The following is a 12975-nucleotide window of genomic DNA, read 5'->3' on the forward strand; positions in this document are numbered from 1 at the left end:
ATAGGCTCGAGCTAAGGTTGACTCACTAATTGGGTTCGGTTTTGAGTTGCTTTAGTCAAATAGGTTCGGTTGACTTAGGTGAACTCGGTTTGACCTTAGCTAAGGTTGGGTTGGGTTTGATTAAGGTTGACTCGACCTCGGGTTGGTCTTAACTTTGACTTAGACTAGGTTAGGGTTTGACTTAGTCTTGACTAGGGCTAGGTCTAGGTCTTGGACTTAGGCTTATTAAGACTAGGTTGAACTCGGTTTAAGTTTGACTTAGTCAACTAGGTTCGAGTTGACTTAGGCTCAACTAAGTTGGACCCAACTTAGGGTTTGACTAGACTCGAAGGGGCTAGGGGTTGACTCGACTAGGTTTAGGTTTGGGCTCGGCTAGGTTTGGTTTCGGGTTTGACTTGATCAAGTAGGTTCGAATAGGATAAGGTAAACTCGGTTGACTAAAACTAAGGTTGACTTGACTAGGCTCAAGTGGGTTGAACTAGGTTTGGTTCGACCTAGGCTCGGTTTGGGTTAGGTCTAGGTCTTGGACTAGGTTGACTGGGGTCGGTTAGAAGGATAGGCACCCAATAAAAAATCAAAGATAATTTTGGAAATGGGGAAGTCCAAAAATCGTCCTTTTTAATGGGGAGTCACAACCTTAAAGAGCTTTTAAATCCCCTTGGGAAACAAGGAGTAATGCTATTTCCAAAACCAAGGTGAGGGAAAGCCTTTAATTGCAATTAATTCCTTTTTGAGAAGCCAAATCGTCCAACCTAGATAATCACACGATTTTAGCTTTCCAACCAAGAATTTAGGGCAATTACTTCTTTCTTGAATTCATACACCTACTTTGGAAATTTAATTGATTTTCAAATTGGCTTTTCAAATCTCAATTTGTAACTCCCTATTAATAGGCACTCAAGAATTAAATCTTTCTTCAAATAGTCCACACGATTTTTGAAACTTATCTTTTTCCAAAATTATCTTTGATTTTTTATTGGGTGCCTATCCTTCTAACTGACCCCAGTCAACCTAGTCCAAGACCTAGACCTAACCCAAACCGAGCCTAGGTCGAACCAAACCTAGTTCAACCCACTTGAGCCTAGTCAAGTCAACCTTAGTTTTAGTCAACCGAGTTTACTTTATCCTATTCGAACCTAGTTGATCAAGTCAAACCCGAAACCAAACCTAGTCGAGCCCAAACCTAAACCTAGTCGAGTCAACCCCTAGCCCCTTCGAGTCTAGTCAAACCCTAAGTTGGGTCCAACTTAGTTGAGCCTAAGTCAACTCGAACCTAGTTGACTAAGTCAAACTTAAACCGAGTTCAACCTAGTCTTAATAAGCCTAAGTCCAAGACCTAGACCTAGCCCTAGTCAAGACTAAGTCAAACCCTAACCTAGTCTAAGTCAAAGTTAAGACCAACCCGAGGTCGAGTCAACCTTAACCAAACCCAACCCAACCTTAGCTAAGGTCAAACCGAGTCCACCTAAGTCAACCGAACCTAGTTGACTAAGGCAACTCAAAACCGAACCCAATTAGTGAGTCAACCTTAGCTCGAGCCTATCTCTTTCAACCTAGTCAAAATCGAGCCTACCTAATCCCACCCGAGTGCATCCAAACCCAATCCGAACCTACTCAAGCCAAAACCGATCATAGTCGAGTCAATCGAGTGAACCCTAACCTTAACCTTCGTTCTTTAGTGAAGTAAGTTCATTTAGTATTATTTCTTTTGATTTCTATATTAATTAGTTTATTTATCTAATTTAGTTTTAGTGTAGAAGTGTGTATACGTATAGCGTATTTGTTTAGTATGTGTGAAATGTGTTTTGTTGTGGTTTGAATGATAGTTAGATATTAGTTAACTTAGTAGTTAGATTGTATTTTATTATTTAGCATAGTTGCATTTCCATTGTTAGTTAACGTAGTTCTAGTCATAAATTGCTTGTCGTGTTTTGTTCGTCGTGCATTTAGTGTATTCATAATTATCATCTGCATATACACTGTTATACAGTGTCATTTAGATTGCATTAGGTGTAGATTGCATTTGATAGTGTTTACATAGGTTCATAAAGTGAATAGTGCACTCAAATAAAAACCAGATTTTTGCCCTGTTGCAACAGAATTATTTTCTGTGCAAAAATTCTGTGTTTTCCAATTTTTTTTCTTCTATTCACTTTATTGACGTGTTATTTAACTGCAGACCAAATTTCAGCTCATTCGGAGTTGATTTGGTCTGATTTTTAAGCGTTTTGCGAAAACCGCTTTTTCTGGATTTTAAATTACAGGACTGGCGATATCCTGATTTTTCCCAGATTTGAAACGCTTATATCTGGAGTTCCAGATATTTTTTTTCAATTCTGTAAAAACTGTCAGTTTGTTTAATCTGTCAGCTGCAGAACAGAATAAATTTCGGAAAAATCGGACCTCGTTTGCCCTGTCAAACAGTGGTTTTCCGATAACCTGTCAGAATGCTATTTCACACTAGTTAGGGGCAGTTTCGTAATTTTCTTAGTTTCGGCATTTTAGACTTGTTTTCAGTAATTTCTGCATTTTAGGAGTTGCATCATCATCATACAGTATTAGTAGAGTTAAGTTGGTTAATTTTAGAATTAATTTATTATTTGATTTAATTTTTGCTTGATAAATAGCATTTGTTTTAACATTTTCGTAAAATTAGAAATAGTTTTAGTTATTGTTTTCATTGTTAGAATAGAAAACTAACTTTGTATTTTTCTGCATTTTTAGGTTGAAAAGCATGTTTAGTGTCCAGGGTCATTGTCCAAGTGAGAAGATTCTCTAAGTGGCGAAAAGACGGAAATACCCTTGGCGTGAAGCAGAAGACCGATTGCTTGATTAATTTTCTTTTAGTGATTATTTGTAGTTGTATTAACTTTATAATTGTAGGTTGACATTTGTCATTAATAAATTAAATTTTATAGAAATATTGTGTTTAATTCCTGTTCCCTGAGGATTCGACCCGTACTTACCACTTTGTGGAAAGTCGGTTTGTAAATTTTTGGTTGACGATTTTCCCAAGTTTTATTGAAAATAATTGTTTTAAAAAGAGCATTCCAAAATATCAACCACACTGGGTAAAAAAAATGAATGTTGTTTCGTTGTTCTTGAAGGATCGGTTAAGTAAAAAAAAAAATCTTAAAAAATATACGTCTTGAAATTTTTTTTATGGAAGAAAAAAAACTAATGTGGATGGTTTGTAAATGAAGAATTGCTTGTGATTAGGCAGACGTAACATCTGGCTTTGATCTTGTAAGTGTTTTCTTTTTCTAGTATCCTTCCTTGTATTTTGTGGATCAGAATCTTTAATGCAAATGGTATACTGAAACTTATCCACTTATGGATAATGCATCTGTAATTGTTCCTCTCAAAGTACGTTGCTTGTGTTTCAATTCTCTCTCTCTTGCTTGGTCATTTGTAAGTGTGTGGTGTTTCACTACGGTTTATAGACATTATAAGGATGAGGGTCAATAGCAACGACTCTTTTTAAGACGAGAAAAAAACTTGCCGCTATTGATTAAGTAATGACGGTGAGAGTTTTGTCCCGGTTAATTGATAGAAAATAGTGTCAACATAAATATTGCACCGTTATTACTCTATTACAACCATGAATCTTGCCGTTATTGCTTCATCAATAATGGTAAGTACGATCGAGCCTTGCCCCTGCACACATCTTGTCATTATAAACATATCTATAGCTGCAGCATTTGTATATCCCCATTAAAGACATATATAACAGAACAATTCTTTGCCGTTAAAATATTTTAACAATAATATTTAACAACCACAAAATCTCGTTGTTATAGATCAATAACGATGGGATATAGATCGCGTCATTATAGGATTTTACTAGATAACGACGACAATTATGTCATCATTATAGAGTCTTACTTAAAAAGGGTCTGATTGGCCCTCTCTCTCTCTCTCTCTGCATTCTCGCAAGTCCACCGGACTCCTCCTCGGGTTACACCACCAATGACCAGCTCCCAATCCTCATTCATTCTCGGGTGACATCGTCGACGAGTTCTTCCTCTTTGTATTTCTCTGGTTCGTATTCTCTCTCTCAATTTTATAGGGGTTTCATTGTCTCACTTGCCTGCGCCCTGAGGTTGAGAACGCGGAGCTCCTCCAAGGAAGGAAAGGAATTATAAGCGGTGCTGAAAACCCCATTAAAAAACATGGGGGTTGATGTAGTGAGCAATCCGGAGGAAGAAAGATTTGCACAGGGACCTTATATATGCATGTATACCCTCAAGGAGGTCTGGGTATTTTAACACCAAGCTCACAAAATAAAAACTTTATCATATGAATTGGCTAGAGCACCATATTCGTGGTCATGAATCCTTTTTCATAATCCTGAAATGCCTAATATGGGGCTGTCGCAACAAACACAGGCAAACTGCTCATATGTCTCACTTAGGTTCAAGATACACATACCAACTCCATTATCCAACACCAAAATAACAACAAGAACAAAATAGACCAACTCTATTGGCAAACACCAAAATAACAGCAAGAACAAAATGGACGATAGGAGAAACATGTATTTCCACTCAGGTTCTAGGGTAACACCAAAATGACCAATGCCACATGGTTTCCAAGTGACAGAAAATAATAGAAACGATAATAAACTCATGATACATTGATATTCAAGCATTCCAATACCTATGTATCAAAAAATAGAACAAGATTCAGAGAAGCAGGAATTCGAAAGGGGGGCAGTGTGAGAAAAAGCAGAGAAAATCTCCACACACGCAGAGTTATTCAGTACACAGAGATTGGGCCTGAGTACTCAGGCCACACAAAACACAGAAAATGGTTGTGCGTATAGCGGTTTTCTGTGTTTTGTATTGCACACAGGTAACTGCTACACGCGCAGTGGTTTTCTATGTTTCATTTAGGTTCAGCATACCAAAGAAATGGGCCGGATCACCTAACCACGTAGCATCTATAATAAAACATGCTGCCGAAATCTTTTGAGAGAGAGAAGTAAAAAGGTACTGTTTTCTACTATATCTTTTTGTGTACCTAAAATCGACTTAGCAATTTTCTTTTTTGTTAAATGTAATCTCATACATATGATTTATATGTTTTGTTTAGAAGAAATAGACTTTTGGATTGTTTGAATCTAATATGTGTTCAAGTTTTCCAAAAAATGCAAAAATCAATGATAATAAACACATCAAAAATTTCTGACTAAAACAACATTTTTTATCAAGTTTTTGATTATCAAGTTTAGACGAAAAAGAATGATTTTTTTAGTGCTTGAATATTTATGAAAATTTTAAGTTATTGATTTTCACGCCTTAAAAAGTTCTGCTTATGCATCATAACCAAATGTTTGGTTCCCATAAAACCAAGCATGTAGATTTTATTCATATGGTTAGATTCAAAAGAAAATAACAAAAACTCATGTAAATCTCAGTTCACATGGTAGTTCTCATATTCTAACGACTCTATATTATAGAAAGCTTTCCAAACTCCTGAAAATGAATGCTACATCCAAACTTTATAATATAAGAAATGGTCAATGCTTACTTTGAAAAACATGTCATTTTGGGATTTGAAGTTTATCAACATCACCATTTTTGGGACAAACTCATATTAGATATAATTTGCCTTATCTTTAGATCAAAGTTTATCTTGTTAGGCATTTCTAACATTTTGAGCATAAGGGCAGTTATGCCTCCATCACAAGTGGAGAAAGAAGATTCTGTATTGCCAGAAAGTCTTAATTGGTTGGAAGACTCATGGCTAGACTCAGAAATTGATATAAGTGCAATTGAACATTTACTAATTGAAGAGTTGACAAAACATCTAGGGTCACAAAGGAAGTGTAATGAAAACACATGTGTTATTACTCTATTTTTTGCCTTTGTGTTATTTTTTTCTCTTGAAATCTAGTTCAAAAATATATATGACTCTTATTTATATTTCATAATTATGTACCATCTTAACTCCATGATCTTGTTGTTGCCCTTTATTTGATTTAATGTTGTTCTTGTATGATAATAAATATTCTTATATGATTTAATTTTGTATGTTATAGTATGATCTAATATTGTTTGCATAAAATTATCAGATGTCGACATATTATTTATGATGAGAAAGTGAGCATTTTTCCTCTCCATGGATCAATTCACCACCCGCCAGCTAAGGTGAACACCTAGCTGGGATTGACTTTGCATCATAGGTGGGTGATACTTCAAGTGCAGAAGAGGTGACCCCCCCCCCTTCCCCAATACCACAAGCCACTACAGTTTCAGAGTCATCCATAGGGCCTCATCTAAATATTAATTAAGTAATTTTTTTATTATAATTATAAATGTATTATTATTATTCTTATTAATATTTATTTTATTTCTTACTATAAATTAGCAAATGCAGAATCATTCCAGCGCAAACATGGGAAGAAAAAATGTATGCCCACTAAAGGTAAATCAATCAACGAAAGTCATCAGCAACTATCAAGCTTAGGACATAATAAGTTATGGGTGAGGGCTCCTCTGTATTCTCTATGAGGCTTTCGTGCATCATCAGGGAGCAGGTCACACTCATTCACAACTCATAAAAGAAGGTTCCAGACAATGAGAAGATGATGTTGCATGAGAAAGTTTATGTAAGTATATTGTCTAATTATATTTTGATAAATAGATTAATCCATAAAATGAGTGTTACTAACTATATTTTGATAATTTGGCGTAAGAAGAGTTTGATTTAGATAAAGATACACCTGAACATCAGTGGTGAGTGAAGAAACAACTTCAACTATCTTACTCAAGGGTGTGAGAAGGTTTCTACAAGCATTATTAGAAGTTTCAAAACAATGACATAGTAGAACAACATCTTCTCAAGAGAGTCAAATTTGAAGTTTTGAAAAGGATTTGCATATTTTTTATCGAAGACTATTGGATGGTAAATATTAGATGCATATTTATAAGTAAATAAATGTTAAACATTTTATATTTTCATCTACTAATTGATCTTTTTCTAGTTAATAGCGAGCATCAAAGAAAAGTTTGGTAAATAGAACAAAACAGATGGTCCAACATATCAGTGGATCATCTTTATACTTCTAGAGTTGTCATACGGGTAAGTTTCTTATTCTTTAAGTTTATATTTTTTTCATATAGTATAGTGCTAAATATGATTGATATAATAAATTCTTAATTTGTTATTTACATATTGAAATAGATGAGCAAAAATTGATGATAAGTGCATTCTACAAAGAGACGCATGCACATTCAGACTGCACGACATTCATCTGTAGCGAAGCAGAAGACACCTTTATAAGTAACACACACTTTGTAGTGCCACATTTATTCATTTTATTTTATACATTACCATTAGTTACAGATAACCAATTATTAATGACATGTAAACGGAGTTGCAATATGTGAAGATTGAAAATTCAACATTTTCTTCACAAGAAAGTCCGTTGATGATGCAAAAATACGTTTTTGCCAAGGTCCTCGGAGAGTGGTACTGATATGTGAGGGGATAAACACATTTTTTCCTTCATCCAAACCATCATATTCTAGCCAAACTCGAATTTCGTAGACATCTACTCAGCTAAAAGCGATGCAGATGAAGGTCCAATAATTAAGAGATAAAATAACGTAAGAGAAAAGCAACTAGGATGCTTAGAGAGGAGATACAGACCTTCATGGATGCGCAAAGACGAAACTCTTTCATCATGGATCTGAAATTTTTAAACTCTTTGCTTATATGATAAATGTATATGTTTTGATGAATTAACTCTTTGCTATGATTGCTACAATTAAATTTTGATTTATGTAAATATTAAAAATGCATATGTGTATTGCAGACTTAAAAATTATAAAATGGATTGAAAGGGGTTTGTATTGAAAGTGTATTTGTTGCAACTTTGGAGATGATGTAATAGGTTTGTATTTGAAGTACAAAACTTTCTTTCCTTAGTAAAAAATCAATTCTCTAAGTCCATACAATTTTTCCAATGTGATGGAGCTGAGGAGTTCTCATCTAGTGACTTTATTTCTTTTCTCCAAAATAATGGGATAGGAAAAAGGGTGTCCTATCCATACACTTCTCAGTAAAATGGGATTGTTGAGCGAAAACATAGACATATCGTTGAAAGTGCCATGAGTATGTTGCATGACAATAACCTTCCCATCAATTTGTGGACAAAAGCCTTTCATTCTGCCGTACATGCGATAAATAGACTGCCTATGGTTGTTCTGAAAAATAAGTCTCCTTATTACTGCCTTTATTTGTTGCAAGCTTGAAGGGGGTTTGTATTTTTGTAGTGTATGTTTGTTTTTTGAAGTATATTTGAAGTTTTTGTTGAATGTATGTTTGAAGTGTATGTCAATATATTGAATGTTTGAAGTGAATGTTTGAGGATGTACGTTTGAAGTTGAATATATGAGGATGTATGTATGAACTGTGTTGAATGTTTGAGGATGCATATTTGAAGTGAATGAGGATATATGTTTAAAGTTGAATATTTGAAGTGTAATGTTTTTTGTTAAATGTGTGTTTCAATTGTTAATTTTAGTGTATTTAAAGTTTTTGTTGAAATGTATATTTAAAGTATATGTATTTGAATGTAATATTTTTTTAACTAATTGGTAGTTTTTAATTTGCAGGTTTATATTTTATAATGACGACATTTCTGTTTCACCATTTTAGGAGAGATCTCTTTCTCGCCGATATAACCAGCTTACAATGGCAAGTTAATTATCTCTATTATATCTTACAACAGTGAGTTAATGCTCGCCGCTATTAGTATTCTTTGTTTCAACGAGTAATCTCGATGGTATTCGGTCACCTTTAATGGCAACCTATAAATGTCACTGTTATTTGTCAACAAAGGTCATTTCTTTATGGTAACTTAACAACGATAATTATAGCTGTTATAGACCAATAATAGAGCAATAGCTGTGAAAAGAATCATCGTTATTGATCTTCATCATTGTAGTGAGAGGTTATCTTGATTAGTCCCGTCCCTTTGAGATTCTAAGTGGTGCATATGTTTATCTCTAAAAGCTACCATCTCATTCGAGATAAATTGCTTGTCATGTTTTTGGGTAGTACGCTGTCTATTTTTTATCTGAATAGATGGAACAACGCTTTCTTTTTTTTCAAAGATCATTGAGCTTTTATGTTATGGGATACGGTGTCTACAAAGTATGGTATTGTCAGTAAACTTTATTTTCAACTGCGTCTACTATATCAATTCGTCGTAAACTTACTTTGATGTTTCTTGACAGCACATTCTCCTTCGTCTATTCTTATCTCTCCCTGTGTTATCAAGTTGCTAATATTAAACAGCCAACACACCAAACAAAGTGTTTTTTCCAAACCAAACGCTACTAATTGCAAAGTCACACACCCTATCAGATCACATTCCTTAACATGAAGAACAACCCAACTTTGGTTCCCTGTAACAGAGTCTCTCTTATAACCCAATTTCGGTTGTTTTTTTTCCACTCTTTCTAATGTGTGTTTAATATGTGAAAGAACCTGACATGATATGATGAGAATTTATAGAATAAAATCAGTAGGCCAACAAAAGAGTTTTCCAATTAAACTAACTTAATCATGAGCTCATGAATAGCAATATATGATAAAAGTAACCCCATTCAGCAACTAGGGTTGAATTTGAATAATGCCCAAAACCAAGCTAAAAAACATGGTTTTGGCTATTAACCTGGTTAACTCACCAAAACCGAGTTTTATGAGTTGTTTGGATGTCCCTGAACCTAACTTTGTAAAAACCTATATTGGGACAAAACTGGGTTTTTGACTCATTTTGCAAAACCAGCCAAGATCCAAAAGGTCAGTCCAAGTATGATCCAATTAGGCCAGGTGGCTCGTGGTGTGCGGGCCATCAAGTTCAATGCCCATGTTTTTTTTATTTATTTGTGTTTTTTTACTTGAAGAAACCATCCCAATATTATAGACCTAGTTGTGCTGGCTCTGCCTGCCATACTTAAAGATCGCTGTTCTGGCAGCATACAACTTTGAGGGCTTACCCCTCGCCCCGGGAAGTCACCACGCTTCGGCTTGCACAGAGGGTGATGACAATCATGGGATTTGAACCTAGACCACCTGCCTAACGCCCTAGGTCCCATCCCACTACACCAAACCCCTTGGGGCTATGCCTCTCTATTTTCAACCTTACTTTTTTGCCAAAATGAGTCACCACACCAGTGATGAGAAAAGGCCAAACCTCAATAAATCAATAAGTCATTTTAATATAAAAAACCAAGAAAAAAACAAACACCAAGTTAACATAATTGTCATCCAAACACCAAAACTATATTTTTAGGGTTTACAAAACCAGGTTTTGAAAAAAAGCAAGTTCTAAGAAAACTAGGTTTCTCAATGTGTCATCCAAACACACTCCCTTAAGTTTTTAATAAAACTATATATTAGGTATTCATTGATGCAAATTCAGTGCTTAGCCGATATTGGATCTTTCAACACTCTAATGGACCTATGCCTGTTTTGGTATTGTGATGTTTAATATATTATTCTATATTTATAAAGGGAAAACCCTGGCTTAGGTGGTGAGGCCTGATAGGAATTGACACTCTGCCGTATATAACCTACTCCCCCTGGGCCACCTCTTTCCACACCAAGACACACACTCCAAATATCAAACTCTTTGATGTTGAATTCTTGAAGGCGACCCACCTAGTGTGCAGAGCCTTTCTATGCTCGCATGATTCATTTTAAATTGCGCAATTATAAGGAAAAAGATTGTCCTATGCCGACATCTTTTTCATGGCCGTGTTTGTGTTGCTGCGGTGGAGCTAGGGCTGGTAAATGAGCCGAACGAACCTAATAGGGCATGTGCAGGTTTGACTCATTTAACAGTGAATTGAGCTGGGCTCATCCCTAAACGAGACAAACTGACTTGTGTAAAAACATTTCATGTTATTTATACATAATATATATATATATATATTATGTATATATATTAGTAATGATAGGATGCCTGCGAGTATTTACTCCCACCTAACAAAAGCTTTAAATTTTCAAAAAAAATCAGCATTTTTTGTTGATCACTGATTTACAATCATTATTTAGTGAAAAATAAGTTTTGGATCATGTGAATATAACATACATGCAGGTTTTTTATGATCTTAAAAAATAACGGTTCACAATGTATCAAAATTTTATGACTTAAAAAATCTTATTTATATGTACAAAAACCATGATCCAAAATATGATTCCTACAAATAATCTGTTTTAAGTACATCTATAACCTATGATTTATAGTGGGTGGGACAGTAACTATATATATATATATATATATATACTTTTGCATGTGATAGGCTGGTGGTAGGCCAAAAAAAAGTGTTAGGCAGCTTTTTTTTCTCTCTCTCTCTCTCTTTATATATATATATATATATTGGTTCTATAGGAACTCACCCAAGCATAATACCTTGTGTATTTCTTTTATATATTATACTTGAAATATATATTATATATTTTATCTATAGGAACTCACCCAAGCATAACACCTTGTGTTTGGGCTCAACTCTTTTAAGCAAAATGAGCGGCTCACAGCTGGCTTGCCAGCTATATGAACCGATCACGAATGAGTTTGTAATGAGCTGAACCGAGCCCAGTGGTGAGAGTTTAGCAGCCATGGCCCCCTAGGTGGAGCCCCAGGAAATGCCTGAGTTTGTAAATTTCGCTGGAAACACAAACGCACCATGTGGGAGTCACCTGATGCAAGTGTTGGGTTGTCCTCTTCCCTCAATCATGTGGGACCACTTTTGGAGTACCCTCTAAGCAAATTTTGGCTAGGTGCACCTTTGGACATTATTCATAACGGTTCTTTCCTTGGTTGGCTTAACTTACCCACTATGTCACAAATTGGGTGTCTACAAATAGGGGTGTCTACGGGCCGGGTTTGGTTCGGACCTAAGTAGAACCAGATTTTTGGGTATGATATCGGGTCTGAACTCCAGTCTAATCGAGTCTGTTATAAGAGAAACCATACCCAGACCCGATAAGATCTACATGCATCAGACCCGGACCATACTCGATAAAATAATATTTTGTATCATTTTTACATTGAAAAATTGTGGGTCTTAATCAGAACTCGGTTGGGCCCGGGTCCAGTATAAAATTTCACAAATTATACCTGGATCCATGTACTAATCGGACCTTCAGGTCCGGACCCGACCCATTGACACCCCTATCTACAAAGAAGAAATATATTCTCTATTCTTCATTTAGAGTTGGATGGTTTTGACTTTTGATTGCTCGAAAGGTTGGCATACAGTTACCAAAGCTTCCTTTAAAACACGTTTTTTAATAAAATTTTGAAAATAAGAAAAAAACTAGTCTTAAAAAAAAAAAAAGGGGCGAACAGCATGTTCTTTTGAAAGAAATATTTAGAACAAGAAAAAATTATATTTAAGAAGTACTTAAAAAATGAATGATGGATCTAGTTGGACCGAATCATGATTATTGAATATGACTTGATTTTGAAAAGAAAATCTCACACTGTTCGTTTTTTTTGCTGGGTTTTTATAAAATTAAAACCGAATTAAACTCATATGTATTGTTTGCTGATTTTCAATTCTTTTTTTTGCTGGCATCATTTTTGTGAAATTTTCAAATAACATATTCACTATTTAACGTTTTTTTGCCGTTTTACGTATTGCCAATTCAAAAAAGAAACTATGGGTTGGCATGATAAGATAAAATAGGTTGCAGACACAAACTCCCCAATCAAAATTAGTCCAAACTTGGAGATCTTCCATTATCTCTCCAATTATATTTATAATTTTCTCAATTCATTAGTCAAAGTTTAAGAACAAAGTACATTATATTACCAAAAATACAATATTAATATTTACTAAAAATCAAAATAAAGGAGAGAGAGAGAGAGAGAGAGAGAGAGAGAGAGAGAGAGAGAGAGAGAGAGAGAGAGAGAGAGAGAGAAACCCCCCAATCAAAATTAGTCAAAACTTG

The sequence above is a fragment of the Nuphar pumila genome, chromosome 1, assembly GCF_984573655.1.
Source record: "Nuphar pumila chromosome 1, dmNupPumi1.hap1.1, whole genome shotgun sequence".
Classification (NCBI taxonomy): Eukaryota; Viridiplantae; Streptophyta; class Magnoliopsida; order Nymphaeales; family Nymphaeaceae; genus Nuphar; species Nuphar pumila.